Raw genomic sequence first — 16,607 nt, 5'->3', positions numbered from 1 at the left:
AGGTGTGGGCTTAAGTGGAGTGCTCTTTCCAAGGGCCGGTGCAGACTCGATGGGCCGAATGGCCTCCTTCTGCACTGTAAATTCTATGATTCTATGAAATTGTTGGAGGGGAATATGCAACGAGACCTGGGTGTCCTCGTACACCAGTCACTGAATGTAAGCCTGCAGGTACAGCAGGCGGTAAAGAAGACAAATGGTATGCTGACCTTCATTGCGACAGGATTCGAGTACAGGAGCAGGGATGTCTTGTTGCAATTATACAGGGCCTGAGTGAGGTCACATTTGGAATAATGTGTGCAGTTTTGGTCTCCTTATCTGAGGAAGGATGTTCTTGCTCTAGAGGCATTGCAGCAAAGGTTTACCAGACTGATTCTTGGGGTGGCTGGACTGATGTATGAAGAGAGATTGAGTTGGTTATGATTGTATTCACTGGAGATCAGAATGACGGTGATCTCATAGGAACCTATAACATTCTAACAGGACCAGACAGGGTGGATGCAAGAAGGATGTTCCTGCTGGTGGGAGTTCCCAGAACCAGGGGTCAGAGTCTGAGGGTAGACCATTTAGGACTGAGCTTAGGAGAAATTTCTTCACTCAGAGCGTGATGGGCCTGTGGAATTCACTACCACAGAAACTACTTGAGGGGAAAACATTGTACAATTTCAAGAAGCAGTTAGATATAGCACCTGGGGTGAAGGGGATCAAAGGCCATGGGGAAAGGCGGGATCAGGCTATTGAGTTGATCAACCATGATCATAATGAAAGGCGGAGCAGGCTCAAAGGGCTTAATGGCCTCCTCCCGCTCCTATTTTCTATGTTCCTATTCACTTCAACCATTCACTGTGGTGGTGAGTTCCATATTCCCATCAATCTTAAATGTCTCCTGAATGTCCTATTAGATTTCTTGGTGACTATCACATGGGAGACTTCTAAAGGGCAGCACGGTAGCATTGTGGATAGCACAATCGCTTCACAGCTCCAGGGTCCCAGGTTCGATTCCGGCTTGGGTCACTGTCTGTGCGGAGTCTGCACATCCCCCCCGTGTGTGCGTGGGTTTCCTCCGGGTGCTCCGGTTTCCTCCCACAGTCCAAAGATGTGCGGGTTAGGTGGATTGGCCATGATAAAATTGCCCTTAGTGTCCAAAATTGCCCTTAGTGTTGGGTGGGGTTACTGAGTTATGGGGATAGGGTGGAGGTGTTGACCTTGGGTAGGGGGTAGGGTGCTCTTTCCAAGAGCCGGTGCAGACTTGATGGGCCGAATGGCCTCCTTCTGCACTGTAAATTCTATGAAATGCAGATGGGACATGGGAGCTTGATAAGGTGGATTCAAAGCTGGCTGAGCTGTAGGAAACAGAGGATGATGACAGACGGCTGCTATCATGACTGGAAGCCAGTGTCCAGTGGCGTACCACAGGTGTCTGTGCTGGGTCCTGTATTATTGGTATTATTGGTCATTTATATAAATGGCTTAGATGGGGGGTAGGATCAGTAAGTTTGCTGATGACACAAAGATAGGCCGAGTGGTTAACAGTGAAGCAGAGAGTCTTGGGTTACAGGAAGATATAGATGGGATGGTCAAATGGGCAGAAAAGTGGCTGATGGAACTTAATCCTGAAAAGTGTGAGGTATTGAACTTTGGAAGGAGCAATTTGCCAAGGAAATAGTCAATGAATGGCACCACACAGGAAAATCCTGAGGAACAAAGAGACTTTGGCGTTATTGCAAGTATATCTTTGTCGGCAGTAGGTAGATTAATAAGTGGTGAAAATGGTATTTGGTACATTTGCCTTTATCAATCGAGGCATAGATTACAAAAGCAAGGAAGTAATTTCGGAGTTGTATAGAACATTGGTGAGGTCACAGCTGGAGTATTGTGTGCAGTTCTGGTCGCCACATTATAGGAAGAATGTGATTGCATTGGAGGGGGTGCAGAGGTGTTTCACCAGGATGTTGCCTGGGAGGGAACAGTTTAGTTATGAAGAGAGGTTGGATAGGCTTGGGTTGTTTTCACTGAAGCAGAGAAGACTAAGCAAAGACCTGATCGTGGTGTACAAGATTATAAACTGGCATGGAGAGGGTTGATAGGAAGCAGCTGTTCCCCTTAGTTGAAGGGTCAGTTAAGAGGTGACAGCGGTTCAAAGTGAGGGCTGGGAGGTCCAGGGGGTATTTGAGGAAATTTGGGCGTTTTGGTATTGGCTTTGCCAAATGGCTGAACACTGCAAATTCGGCTCGGCGTTAAGCGACAAGCTGCACAGCATGTCTGCGGTATCAACAATATCAATGTACAAAGAAAATGATTAGTCGAAACAAAAATCTCTCTGGATGAAGAATCAAGCCGCTGATTGCACCGAGAAGAGCACTTCTGAGCTACAGTGCGTGCAGGAAGGCGAGCTAAATCAGTGAGCATACTGAGCGACAGACACAGAGGATGCTGAACAGAGATCCCAGAAGCAGGAGCGCGCAGAGGCGAGGAAGGAAAGCGGGCCGTCAGCTCAGGAATTATGGTGAGTGTTACAGATGCAGGGGACGCCACCCCCAAAAGATGTGCCGTTTCAGGGATTTTGGGCAGGATTCTCAGCTTGCCAACGCCAAAGTCGCGAAACACGATAGGGCGGATAATAGCTTCCGACGGCAAAATCGGGGTAGGCTCCGGTTTGACACCAAATCGGGATGCTCCAGCCACCGTGTAGTCCATGGTACCTGGAGTGGTATGGGAATTTGCGCCATGCTAACATGTTGGCCTTTCAGCCCCTGCGGACAATGGCACTCGGACACCAACCCCGCAATGCTGGCCATTGTGGTGATGGCCACAGCCCTGCAAGAAATGCTGTGGCCGCATAAGTGGGGGCCACTGAGAGAGGAGGGGAAGCTGCAGCAGAGGAACGGGCTGCAGAGGACCGGGCTGCAGAGGACTGGTATGGGTGCTGGCATGTGGCTGGCATGGCTGCTGGCATGTGGAGCAGGGTGGGGGTTCAGCTGGCCCCCGGGGGGGGGGGGGGGAGGGACTGGGTTGTGGGTGAGTAGGGGGGTGGGGTTAGTGCCGGGGCACAGCGCTGCCTGTCGTCCTGGCCGCCCTGAGGGTGTTGTGCAATTTCGTCTGGCACAGCATGCCAGTCTGGACGTCATTGCCCACTTGCGCCCAGGTACGGTGAATGGTGGCACCTGGTGGCCGGGCCGGGGTACAGGGTCATCTTTCTCTCCGTGGCATCCAGGAGGATCTGCAGCTGAGTGTCCCTGAACCATAGAGCTGCTCTCCTTCCAACCAGCTTGTTGACTGGGACAGTGTGTGTGGGGACTGGAACCTTTAAGTGCGTCTGCGGCGTGTGGGCTTCATATGCGCCAATCATTGTCCCAGCGAATTCGTCGCTGTTTTGCATGGAATTAGTGGCCTTCCACGTGGTGATGGTGCTAGCCCATTCAGAGTCCCTGAATCGGTGCAGCTGTTGCGCCGTTTTTTTCTGCCGTAATGCACCACTGTACCCACGCCTGCATCAGCACTTAGTCTCAGAAACAGAGAATCCAGACCTTAGTGTGCTTGAGGTACAACAGGAAGGGCCACATTCAAGCACATTGCCGGAACAGACAGGGTGTACCCTGTTTAAAAAGAAACACGCACCACGATTCCAGTGCATAAAGTAGAGACAAATCCTGAAGAGGAGTCCAAAATTTACAGGTTGAATATAGTTAAGACAAGCAAGGCGGCTCCCATAAAAATACTCCTTATGGTCAATGGATGACCATTAAACATGGAAATAGGCAAGGCTGTATCGACCATTGTGGTGGGTGAACAAACCTACAAGTATCTTTGAGGAAGAGTCCAATCCCTGAGTCTGAGAAGCATGACTGCTAAGGTAACGTATACAGGGGAAACCTTGGCCGGGATTCTCCGAGGCCCCGTGCCACAATCACGCCCGGCGTGGGTACGGAGAATGGGGCGTCGGACCTGCGACGCCTTTGTGCAATTCTCCGATGACCGAAGAATCACTGCCAGTCGCACACGCGCGATCGACGCGGCGCCGCAATTCTCCGCGCACGACCGGCTGAGTTCCACCCGGCGGGAGCTCAGTGTCGCAGCTGCGGTGGCTGTCCTGGTGGTGGGGGGGGGGGGGTGAGCTGGTCAGTCTCCGGGGGGGCCTCCATGATGGCCAGACCCGCGATCGGGGGCCACCGATCGTCGGGAGCGCGATCTAGGGGGGGCCTATCTCTTCCGCCCTGGCCCGCCCGTGGGGTTGGCCATGTTGACTTAAGTCATGCTTATTTCCAACTTGAACTGGACAACGACTTCAGGAAATTTGCAACCATCCATACACACAAGGGACTTTTCCAAAATACCAGGTTGTCTTCTGGTATAACCTCTGCTTATGCAATATTTCAGAGGGCGATAGAGAACCTGTTACAAAGAATCCAAAAAGTCGTAGTTTCGTTGTCTTGGTGAGGGGACTTCACACAAAGAGCATTTAGCCAGCTTGGAAGAAGTACCTAAAAGTTTCAGAGACCCTGGCATCAGGCTAAAAAGAGAAAAGTGCAAATTTTACGCCATTAGGTAAAGTATTTAGGATTTAATATGAAGTCAAAAGGCCTGCACACTTCAGAGGATAAGGGGAAAGGCATCAAAGAAGTCCCTGCACGAAGAATGCCACGGAATTGAAATTGCTTCTGGGCATGGTAAATTACTACAGCTGGTTCATGCATAATTTGGCAGCTACTTTAGCACTGCTGCACCTCCTTCTAAAGAAGCACCAACAGTGGCATTGAAAAGACCCACAAATGCAAGCTGTCCATCAAGTCGGCACACAGTGGGTAGCACTGCTGCTTCACAGCGCCAGGGTCCCAGGTTCGATTCCTGGCTTGGGTCACTGTCCGTGTGGAGTCTGCACGTTCTCCCCATGTCTGCGTGGATTTCCTACGGGTACTCCAGTTTCCTCCCAGAAGTCCCGAAAAGACATGTTTGCGAATTGGACATTCTGAATTCTCCCTCAGTGTACCCGAACAGCGGCAGAATGTGGTGACTAGGGGATTTTCACAGTAACTTCATTACAAGCTGACTTGTGACAATAAAGATTATTATTATGAATAAAGTCAAAAAGGCCCTGCAATCGTCTAGCATGTTGGTCCATTTGACCCAGGCAGACAGATAATTTTGATCTGTGACACTTTACCTTATGGTATACAGACCTGATACCATGAGGGTTTGGAGGTTTCCCCCTGCCAGTGATCCTGAAGGTGATCTCAAATCACTTTCTTTGCTTCTGGGTATATCCGGGCAGCAACTGGGGACCTGTACAGCATTTTTCAGTGGGTAATACATTGCTACATTCAGGAGGTGACCTATGCCCTTTACCAGAGGGCCCATTATTTTATAAACTTTGCTCAAGACGAGGATAGCCAGGTTCAGACATTCACAGGTTTTGCAGCTATCTCAGAGTGCAGGGAGCAATGGATTGCAAGTGTATAGCTGTACAGACTCCCTGGCAGCAGCCCTTGATGTTCATCAACTGCAAAGGCTTTCAGTCCATTAATGTGCAGTTGGTGCGTGAACATCATTTGTTAATCCTGCATTTTGTGCACCGTTTCCTGGGAGGCACCATGACTCCTACATCCTAGTTACTCCCAGGTATCTGGGATCGTTGACTGGAGGAATGGTTTCTGGGGGATATTACACCTGCATTGCTCTATCTGTAGGCAGCATGGTAGCATAGTGATTAGCACTGTGACTTCACAGCGTCAGGTCCCATGTTCGATTCCCTGCTGGGTCATTGTCTGTGCGGAGTCTGCACATTCTCCCCGTGTCTGCGTGGGTTTCCTCCGGGTGCTCCAGTTTCCTCCCACAATCCAAAGACGTGCAGGTTAGGTGGAAGGGGCAGCACAGTAGCACAAGTGGATAGCACTGTGGCTTCACAGCGCGAGGGTCCCATGTTTGATTCCCCGCTGGGTCACTGTCTGTGCGGAGTCTGCACATTCTCCCTGTGTCTGCGTGGGTTTCCTCCGGGTGCTCCAATTTCCTCCCACAGTCCAAAGACATGCAGGTTAGGTGGATTGGCCATGCTAAATTGCCCTTAGTATCCAAAATAAAAAGGTTAGGAGTGGTTATTGTGTTCGGGGAGTAAGTGGAAGTGGGGGTTAAGTGGGTTGGTGCAGACTCAAAGGGCCAAATGGTCTTCTTCTGCACTGTGTGTTCTATGTTATGAAAGTCCAATATTACCTGTGAGAATCATGATACATTATAGAATTGAATACGTATCAGAGCAGCATGGTGACATAATGGTTAGCATTGCTACCTCACAGCACCAGGGAGCTGAGTTCAATTCCAACTGAGGGTGCCAGCCTGTGTGGATTCTGCATACTCTCCCCATGTCTGTGGAGCTTTCCTCCAGGTGCTCGGGCTTCCTCTCACAGTCCAAACATGTGCAGATAGGTTAGGTAGATTGGCCATGCTAAATTGCCCCTTAGTGTCCAAGGATGTGTAGTGTAGGTGGGGTTGTGGGCATGGGAGTGGGCATAGGCGGGTTGCTCCTTCAGAGGGTCGGTACAGATCCGATAGGCCGAATGGCCTCCTTCTGCACTGTAGGGGTTCAATGATTTTTAAACACTGGCTCATGAATCGGAGGTGCAGGAACAACATGAGTGTGCTAATGCTATGGAGCAGCAAACGCGTGCCCATGACATCCTAGAAGCTGAAAGGTTCCAAGAGGAGTGAAATCAAGTCCAATCATGAGGAGACATCTCCTCTAGCCCTCCAAGACATTTTGTGACTTCTGATGGAATAGCTGAACCAGCGCTGAAAGGATGGATCCTGCATTCACACTTGGGTCTTAAGAGCTTATGACTCACTCGGATCAAATCTTAGCTGTGGTCATCGGCATCCTGGTAATATGCTCACTCAGTCAACTTAAAGTTCAGCAAGGAAGAACGGTGTTGTGTGTCATGGCTAGATGCTTCCAACGCAATGTAAGGATGCAAAAACTGCCGTGTAGGAAATGCAGGCCTGCGTGGGGCTCTCTATCTAAAGTGTATGTCTTGGTCTGGGACACTATCAGTCAGGAAACCCAGATAGGGAGAATCACATATCTGATGAGCCCTCTGCCGCCACTGCTATCCCTTGAGACCTAAGAGTTGAGAACTCACCTATCATATACTCCACCTCCTTGACAACGCACAAGGGTCCGGTAACAAGTTGCACTGAGGTTCACATCACATGAATGTTAATCTTAAAAAGGGAGTGTAAGGAAGACTGAACCGCGGAATAAGAGGATTGCAAAGATCCAAACCAAAATACTTTCATCTGTCTTTAAATTCAGATGCTCACGGAGTGATTTTCAAAAAATGTCATTTATTTACAATGATAGAGAACCTTGAGGTGACATCAATACTTTTTAACTTTCCTGACCCTGCCACTTCAGAAGTAATGAGATCCCAAGTGCAGAATCTGGCTTGAGATCCCACCATTCCAGCCAATGGGAAAGGCACCGCCAGTCACCGCACTTCGTCTCAAAAACGGAGAATTCAGCCAGAAGTGTTGACAGCATCTTCAACTCTGTAGCATACCAGCAGTGAGGTCTATCCACGTTTGATGTCAGCAGACAACTTTTTCTAGCACTGGTCAATAGAAACTCTTCTGGAGTGGCATTGTGCTTAGAGTTTTATTTTATGATACTCAAATTAAATTTCAGGCTTATTTGCGTTTAGATTGCAAGGAGCATCCATTCGCTCAAAAATAATGGAAGAGTCACCTGGGCAATTGGAGACTTTGAAAATAAAGTAACAGTATTCATGTATCAAATCCATAAATGTACAGTTACCGGATGACAGGCTAATAAGTGTGGTCTTTCACATTAATGGTAGTGAATGGGCATTAGTGTCAAACATATTTCAAGACACTTACCTCATTAGCCATGGTAATCATTGGTCATGTCTTACTGTTTCTGAAAGGTTTTGAACAAAACACAATCCTGCCAGTTTGACAATTGCCCTAAATCATTCAAGTGACAGACGATTATACAATAGCATACAAAAAAAAGGCACTGTAACATGTTGAGAAGGTGAAACAATCCAGTAACTCTGTTAAAAATGTATTTGCACACATAGCACAGGCGCTCATAATGATTTGTGTTCGAAGTTTTGTTCTTAATCTGTTCCATCATAATGATGTGGAATGATGCCAACTTATGCAGCAAAAGAGTGAATTTTCAAACAGGTGTTAACCTTACTGTCAGTGGGGCTTGGGCAAGCAGGAACTTGGACAGTTATGGTTCCTGACATTATCCCGCCATTTGTTGTATTCCACTGGGACTATATGCCTGCATTAATCAATTAAGCTTCTATCGAACAGTAGGCTTCTTAACCACACATGCAGCATAGTAATGAAGCTGATGTTGCCCTCATCAAATCAATTGATGTCTGTGCAGAACCGGCCAGCTCCAATTCTGCCCATTCGCCCCAGATTTTAAAGGGGAGCGGTATTAATTTTCGCAGGTTTTTTCTATCTTCAATAAAAGTTTCTGTGGAATGGCCACGGTTTCCCAGGGTTATGGCTGACTTTCCCACCACCATTATAGCGGGCGATCGAGTACCCCTGCATAAATTCTATATCAAGCTATTTCTTTTGAAAAAGAGATTGGAGCCCATTGGCTTTTTTTTTGTCAGCACATCGATAGGTTATTTCCTTTTGAGCCAGGCGTTTTACCAGAACAACAGGGAGGAAATGTTTTCCGTTGAGAGACAAGAAGACCTGTCTCTGTTACCGAATGTAAAGTAACCTTTCCAAGAGTTCAATACAGCATAAATGTCGGTAAAGAAGACAAAATGTCTTCTGCAACATCAATAGCAACTCTACCACTCGAGAGGCCATACTAATTATTTGTTAGCTAAGCTTTGCTCTGTAAGTTCACCAATCATTGTTCTAGATGCAAAAACTGATACAGATTGGAAAGATACATTTGCTGGCATTTTGGTGTTAGTCTGTTGTACAGAATGACATAGAACGTACAGCACAGAAACCAACCATTTGGTCCAATTGGTCTGCAACAGTGTTGATATTCCACATGAGTCTCCACTCACTCTAATTAATGCTGCCTATCTTACACCCATCATACATATGAAGCCTCCTGAGATGCAATTTAATGCTGTTTACCCCATCCATTCCATGTGGCAATTTTGACATTCTCACCACTCTGGGCAGAATTTCATCCAGGTGACAGGTGTCTCGTCCACCAGCTGGAGAGCCACGAGAGCCAAGTATCGCATCCTTTGAGGAAGGTCTGCTTTATCTAGTGCCTCTCAGACATTTTAGTGGCCATTCTATGGGATTAACTACCCTAGGGGACAGAAATCCACCCTCCTTGAGAGCTGACAGTGCTCTGTTACAAAAAGCACCCCGAGAAGCAGTGGCAGCTGTTGGTAATGCACCCTGTAGAGGATCAACCCGAGGTCAAAGGTGTGATGGTGAGAGATGGGGACCACAGGGTGAGTGTCACGGTTCAGGTGGATTGAGCAGAGTCAGCAGTAAGAGTACTGGGTGGCTTTCAGAGTCCCCTTGATATCCAGCGCAGGGTCCCTCAGTCAGACACTGAATGCTTTTGAAAGAGGTTCCTTGCTGCCCCCAACCCCAGAAGCCTGCAAACAAACCTGGAAAGGGCTCCTTGCATGGCAACTTTCCTGCTCACCACTGGTTGAATATCAGTGGTGGCAGGATGAGGCCTTCACATGGACTTGAATTGCCTTGTCATCCCAGACCTAATCAGGCTGACATTGGAAGACAACCGTGTCCCCACTCCAATTAAATATTCCTCCCATCCCCAACTCCCTTCTGCGGGCATTGAATTCCACCCTCTGTGCCAGGTCTCCAGTTAATCTTTTTCCCAAAGAAATGACTCGCAGCAATGCTCAATCTATCCTCTCACTCCTGATAACTTACTTTTAAATCTGCTCCAGCTTATTCCCTTTCACCATGGAAACAAAACTGCACATTTAAAATAAATGTGATGTAAGCAAGGTTTGATACAAATTTAATATTATTAACTCCTTGCTTTTGTATTCATGCAGCATTTAAAAATGGTCCCCCGTTCTCTTCCTGTACTGATGAATGGAGGTATTTGGGATCTAACCCGCTCGCCACACCTCATGAGGTCGAACCCGATCTCTCATGCGATCTGAATCCCGCCATTGTGGCTGGGATCAGCATTTGGCAAATCTGCATGGTAGAGTGAGATAACTAGTCTCACGCTAATATGTGCTCGCATGATCTACCCGAGGCTTTGGGATCTAACCCCTTCGCCTTGCAGACCTCAGGTGAGCACCGTTCAGTACAGGTCCCCACAAACGGGGACCAGGTGGATGGATGGGGGGGTGCCTGAGGGAGAGCCTCCCATAGGGAAGGGGGGGGTACCTCCCAAAGGGACAGGGGCCCTCAGGTGGATTGCCTCTGGTCTGTGTGGCACACTGTGTGGCATCCTGGCACTGCCAATATGGCAGGCAGGTTGTATCAAGGTGCCTAAGTGATGCTGCCAGCTTGCATGGGGCAGTGTCAAACTGGCAGGGCCAATGTGCCAGGCTGGAATTTTTACCATGCCAGACATCAGGCTCGGCGTTGCCCTGCCCTGAGGTGGGGTGAGGTGGGGGGGGGAGGGTGATGGCTCGGATTGCAACCAAGCCCCATTACATTAAAATGCGGTCTCCATGGGACTTTGTTGCAATTTGGTTAGATCTGGCCCTCCATCTGTGGTCTATCTGATGTTTCATACAGTTCTAGAATAACCTCTTTGCTCTTATATTCTATAACTCGGCCAGTAAAGCAAAATATTCCGTTTGCCTTCTGAACGACCTTAATGTACCAGTCCTGTTATCTCCAGGGGTCTGTGGAAATGCACTCTCTCAATTCATGGTCTTCAACACTACTCAGAATCTGACCATGTATTGTGTATCCCCCCTGCCTGTTTCGCCCTTCCTAACTGAATAACCTCAATTTTCTCTGGATCAAATTCCATTTGCAACTTTTCTGACCACCTGTGGTTAGATACTCTCCTGCGGCTTTCAGCTTTCTTCCTCATTACCAGTCACATGGCCACTTTTCGTAAAATCTTCAGACTTTTTAATCATACCCTCTTTATGTTTAAGTCTGAGTTACTGATACCACCAACAGCAAGGCGCTGCATAACCCAACTGGAAACAGCCTTCCAGTCACAAAAGTACCCTTTGCTCCCGACCACTGAATTAATTGTGGCTTCAACTTGTCACTTCCCTTGGATCCCATGAGTTTTTAATTTTCTGACTAGTCTGCCATATTATTAGACTCTTCTCCAGTCTACTGCTTTCATATATCTTGCAAGCAGAGGAGGAGAGCTAAGGGAAGAAAAGTGTTCGGAGCTTATAGAATGAGATTTATGCAGCTATCCAGCAGCTGATGGTGGTTGTTATGTGTGCATGCACATCACAGCAACATTCAAATGGACAGGCTTTTGACCAGAAACCTTTTAAGGAAATGGATGCGAGAAGAATTACATGTATGAGGTGGTGCTACCTGTGCACTCCGCTGCAGAATTGGTAAGCAGGATATACATTTATAGAAGTGTGTGGCAGTATAAGGCAGACAAAACACTCTGGTATTCGTACTTGGCGTAGCTTATTTATATAAGGTCATGATACATGCTTTTCTATTTGGCTCCGTTCCATTTTCTTCAACATGCAGCTTCTCCAAAAGCACCCTTCTTGTTCAAGTGCAGCAGTCCCAGATATTCCAGCCCGAACCAGTGAACTCCCAATGTGAGTGTTATGTGCACCTGCAGCTTGCCACCAATAATGAAACAGGATTGTTCCTGGAAGTTTGCGTTGCGTCAAGCATCCTTCATTCCGGCAACTGAAAAACAAATTTTGTTCCACTCTTGTCTCTGATCCTGTGGAAAATTCACCCCACTGTGTTTAAAATTGACCTTCAGCTTATTTTTTTCACACAATTTCATAACAAAAACCTTTTGTGATGTTTCTGTTTCTGTTCTGCCCATGTCAGAAGGTTACTATGGTCATTAATGGAGTGTCATTTCCCTTTTAAGCGTGACCGTCATGTTCAATTTCAAAATGAAATGAAAATCGCTTATTGTCATAAGTAGGCTTCAATTAAGTTACTGTGAATAGCCCCTAGTCGCCAGATTCCAGTGCCTGTTCGGGGAGGCTGGTACGGGAATTGAACCGTGCTGCTGGCCTGCCTTGGTCTGCATTAAAAGCTAGAGATTTAGCTCAGTGTGCTAAACAAGGATATATAATTGAACAAATTAGAATCGCTGTTCTACAAATCTTTGTTCGGCTATAACCTCAGGGGTTAATTAATGTGATGAAATGTGTAATCTTAGAACTACAAAAGCTGTCCAGACAATCTTACCTTTTATTTGCTCTTAAGTTTATTTGTTTAAGATATTTTCTGGTTAGTTCTGAGCAGTGCAGGAGATGAACAGTGATAGTAATGCAAGGCAAATGCGTGTGAATGTCATTTCTTATACTCTGGAGCATAAAGAAATCACTACTCAAAGTCAATTTATCCCTACGTATCTGAGGGATAGGTAAATGGGATTCAGTGAAGTTTAATTATGTGTAGCTTGGGAGAGAGGTGAGTTTTAATTTACATTCAGAAGGAATCACTAACTACATACACAGTGCATTCAACCTGAATAGAAACTTAATTAAGTCCTAATCTAGAAACTCTGAATTAACAAGCTTGTTGTTTTGCGTGGTGTGGGAATTCAAGAGGCTCCTTGGAAAATGAAGTCATACAAAAAATAAATATCACAGTTCCCAGCAAAATTAGAATTACAAGGTCATGTAATTAAGGATAAGAGAGGATTACAAAGAGGAGCTTTTTAAAACGGCTTCATAAAACTGTTTTGGTTAAGCAAATAGCTAATGATAATTGTGCTAAACTGCTTCTAACTTTTTTCCAATTCTATATTTTAATGAGAACGCATTTTCCGATCAACATGAAGGTACAGCATTATTTAAAAAAAGGCAGGGGGAAGTATATTCATGACTTTTATCATTTAGTTCATGTGTAAGGTCAAGAAACAATTTCACCAATGGCTGCTTGTATATGTTGCAAAATCCCCCGTGGGTTCAGATACATAAAGCCTCTTGCGAGTATTACGCCTCCTTTCCCTCGGAGGCAATGTAGCTGGAAGCATGAAAATAGCTGCTTATGTTCATTGTGCTTTGACTGGAAATGCAGCTTCAAAGTAGCAGATTTGCATCAATAACTCTGTGGTGCAATTTGGTAAATGGGGGTGGATCACAAAGATTTATTCATAATCTATCAAACTTTCTCCCCTTATAAATTGCTTAGGCCCTGGAGAATCCAACGTTGTCAGATAAACAGGGTTTCATTTACTCTGATGCAACATGAGGGCGGCAATAGATCAGGATAATCCATGCAGAGCTGGCCTTACACGTGACGGACCAGGCTGGTGCTGAAACTATACTTAACTTTCTACCAGTGTGCAGCTTTATCAATCTGTCTTGTTTGCTTCTTTAAGTGTGAATTCACTGCAGACCCACATCACTGTCAACAAGAAGATAAAGAAAGGAAGCCAAAGAACTCTTCAAACATCAATTTTTAGTAGCTGCGTCAATGCTCTACTTTGTAATGGTGTAAAGTTGATATGGAACTGGGTGTCAATGTTATCCAGCAGAATCTACAGGATTCATTAAATTCTATTTGAGGCACTCTGGGGAACAGAGTGGCAGTAATATATTAGCCATTCTAAATAGCAAAGTTCTTCGATACATAATTTCTTGATGGAATTTTGTACCCATGAAAATGAGAAGTGTTAATGTTGAGGAATGGGTAATTGATTAATATATTTTGACATCAAATATTCTTAGGTCAGGAAAAGCGAATGAGGGGCGCGATTTACCGGCCGCATTGCGCCCAAATGAGAGCACGATGCAGCCGGTAGATGATGGGAGAAGCCTCCCGCGGACTTCCTGACAACCAGTACACCTCGTGAGAAAAGACCTTGGGCGGGATTCTCCGACCCCCGCTGGTCGGTGAATCGCCGGGGGGGACGCCGTGAATTCTCTGGTGCCGGGGCTTTGGCGGGGGCAGGAATTGCGCCGCGCTGGTCGGCGGCTGTTGGCAGCCGTCCCCCGGGCGATTCTCCGACCCGTGATGGGCCAAGCGGCCGGCGGCAGATGTTACACCAGGTATTTGCCAGCGGGACCTGGCTGCGTGGGCGGCCTCCGGGTCCTCGGGAGGGGGGGGGGCGTGGGGGTATCTGGCCCCGGGAGGTGCCCCCAAGGTGGCCTGGCCCACGACCAGGGCCCATCAGTCCGCGGGCGAGCCTGTGCCGCGGAGGCACCCTATTCCTCCGCACCGGCAGCTGTACCGGTCCGCCATTGCCGGAGCGGAGACGAACCCCTCTGCGCATGTATTGGGATGACGCCAGCACACAATGGTTGGTTGGTGTAGCGCCAAGCCCCTTCCCCGCTGGCTGGCGCGACACAAACCACTCCGGGGTCGGCCTAGCCCCTGAAGGTGCGGAGGATTCCGCATCTTTGCAGCGGCATGCCGCCGGAATGGTTCACGCAACTCCTCGGCGCCGTGACCCCCGCCCCGCCGGGTAGGGGAGTATCCCGCATCTTCTCCCTCACTGTTAACCACCGTGCCAATCATTGTGTCATCTGCAAACTTATTTATCATCCCCCCCCCACATTCTCATCCATATTGTTTATATATATCGTGAACAGTAAGGGACCCAGCACTGTTCTCTGTGGTACGGCACTGGACAGTAGCCTTCAGTCACACAAACAGCCTTCTATCACCACCCTCTGTCTCCAACCATCAAGCCAGTTTTGGATTCAACTTGCCAAGTTACTCTGGATCCCATGTGGTTTTGATTCTTTTATCCGTTTCCCATGTGGTACCTTGTCAAAGGCTTTGCTGAAATCCATATAAACTACATCAACTGCACTACCCTCATCTACATACCTGGTCGCCTCCTCGAAAAATTCATCCAAATTTGTTCGGCGTGACCTCCTTCTGACAAAGCCATGCTAGCTGTCCCTGATCAAACCTTCAAGATTAATTTTCTCCTTCAGAATTTTCTCTAATAGTTTCCCTACCACTGATGTTAGAGTCCCTGGCCTGTGAAAGTGTGGGTTACATTTTACGTGCCCCTGCCAGTCGTGTTTTTGGAAGGGGGAAAGTAAAATAGGGCAAATGACTGACCACTAAGTTCAATCCCCCATAATACAGGGGGTGGGCAAGTGACAAAATCAGCAGACAACCCACCATATTTAAATAGATAATTAAGGGTCAATTAGGCTTGTTACTCTGCCAAGTGAACCTGATAATATGCTCCCCACACAATCAAGTGGTTGGCATGGGCAGTTGGGGCAAGAGTGGGCTGTCCAATTTTGTTTTTTTTCAATCTTCAAAGGGTGGGGATGAAGTGAGGGAGATAATTCTATCTTTAGGGGCTGCCTTTTGTATTTTGGGGGGATGGGTTTGATTGCAGAAGATAGATCCAATCCTTTCTGATTGCCTGCCTGCTGTTTTGAACCCACCATCCAGGACCCCAGACTTAACTGTTTCCGGGATTTATGGGCGTCCTACTGCTTCCCCGTTGCAGCCCTGGCAGTGCCCACTAATGCATTCTTGGCGCTGCCAAGATTAATGGCGCTGCCTGCCAAGCAGATTAGCCAGCAGCTCCCGAGGGCATGGCTTCCTCCACACTGGCCCTGATTAGTTTAACCGCTGCGTGTTATGGCTGCAGGGCGGACAACGTTGAGAGGGCTGGCTCCATGTCGGCTCTGTGCATCCCACTCACATAATATTCACCCCATGTTTTTCTCTAGTTACAATTAACTAACCTCACGCTGTCAGCTCCCCACTTCACCCTGGAATCTGGCTCTAAGATTGGCAGGAGCCCTGGGGCCTCAGATCTGATCCCTATTTCCATTGTAAAAATTCAAGTCTTGGCAATGTTTAATACCAAAAAGAAAAGTTTTTGACCAGTAGTCTGGCTTAAACTGATCTTGCAATGACAAATTAACATTGAAGCTTCATGTTGTTGCAGCTGCTGTGTTTAAACAGAATGTTTCCCCTTTCACTAAGACCCTTTATACCTCGACTTGAATCACAGGCAAATGAAACTGAAGACCTTTCACCATGTCTCCTGATGTCAGCCTTGCTTGACACACAGCTGCTCTGAGCTGAAACAACTTGTGTGACTTTGCCTTTCCTGTCGTTCCAGCTAAAAGGCCAGCTGACAGCTAATGGCTGCCGTCACTCATGTAGCTAGTGGGTGTCTCTTAAGTGCCAGTCAGAGGCTTGGTTCAAACTTATGGCCATTGGAACAGAATTTTTTTCTCTCTTACAATTCTAACTTGAGGACAGAGAATGCTTTATTTAATCCTTATTATTCCAGTTCAATGCCTAAGCAAGTTAAAAGATGTATTTGCACGTATTTGGGAATTTTTATGCTCAGCTCTATGTTAAATCGCTGTTATGGAACAAAACTTTAAAAGCCTAGTTGGCTGTACTGAATGAGTGTATCAAGACCTGATTCATGAGGGGAATCCCAAATGTGGAGCCATACACATTTTTCTTTTTAAATTCTCCTTTTCCTT

General features: G+C 47.1%; 1 long non-coding RNA gene across 2 annotated transcripts in view; it reads right to left on the bottom strand.

Annotated features, from left to right (window-relative positions):
- Positions 1 to 16,607, bottom strand: part of LOC119963770 — a 124,524-nt gene that overhangs the window by 18,318 nt on the left and 89,599 nt on the right. Inside the window, exon 3 of one of the 2 annotated variants that reach the window (XR_005460164.1) lies at positions 11,649 to 11,850. The exons of the other annotated variant lie outside the window; for it this stretch is intronic. This is a non-coding gene — a long non-coding RNA (uncharacterized LOC119963770). Of the gene's footprint in view, positions 1 to 11,648; positions 11,851 to 16,607 lie in introns of those variants that run through there. 2 annotated transcript variants of the gene reach the window in all.

Source organism: Scyliorhinus canicula, chromosome 3 (genome assembly GCF_902713615.1).
Source record: "Scyliorhinus canicula chromosome 3, sScyCan1.1, whole genome shotgun sequence".
NCBI classification, from domain to species: domain Eukaryota; kingdom Metazoa; phylum Chordata; class Chondrichthyes; order Carcharhiniformes; family Scyliorhinidae; genus Scyliorhinus; species Scyliorhinus canicula.
The sequence above is the reverse complement of the archived record's forward strand: the minus strand, read 5'-3'. Positions and strand labels throughout refer to the sequence as shown.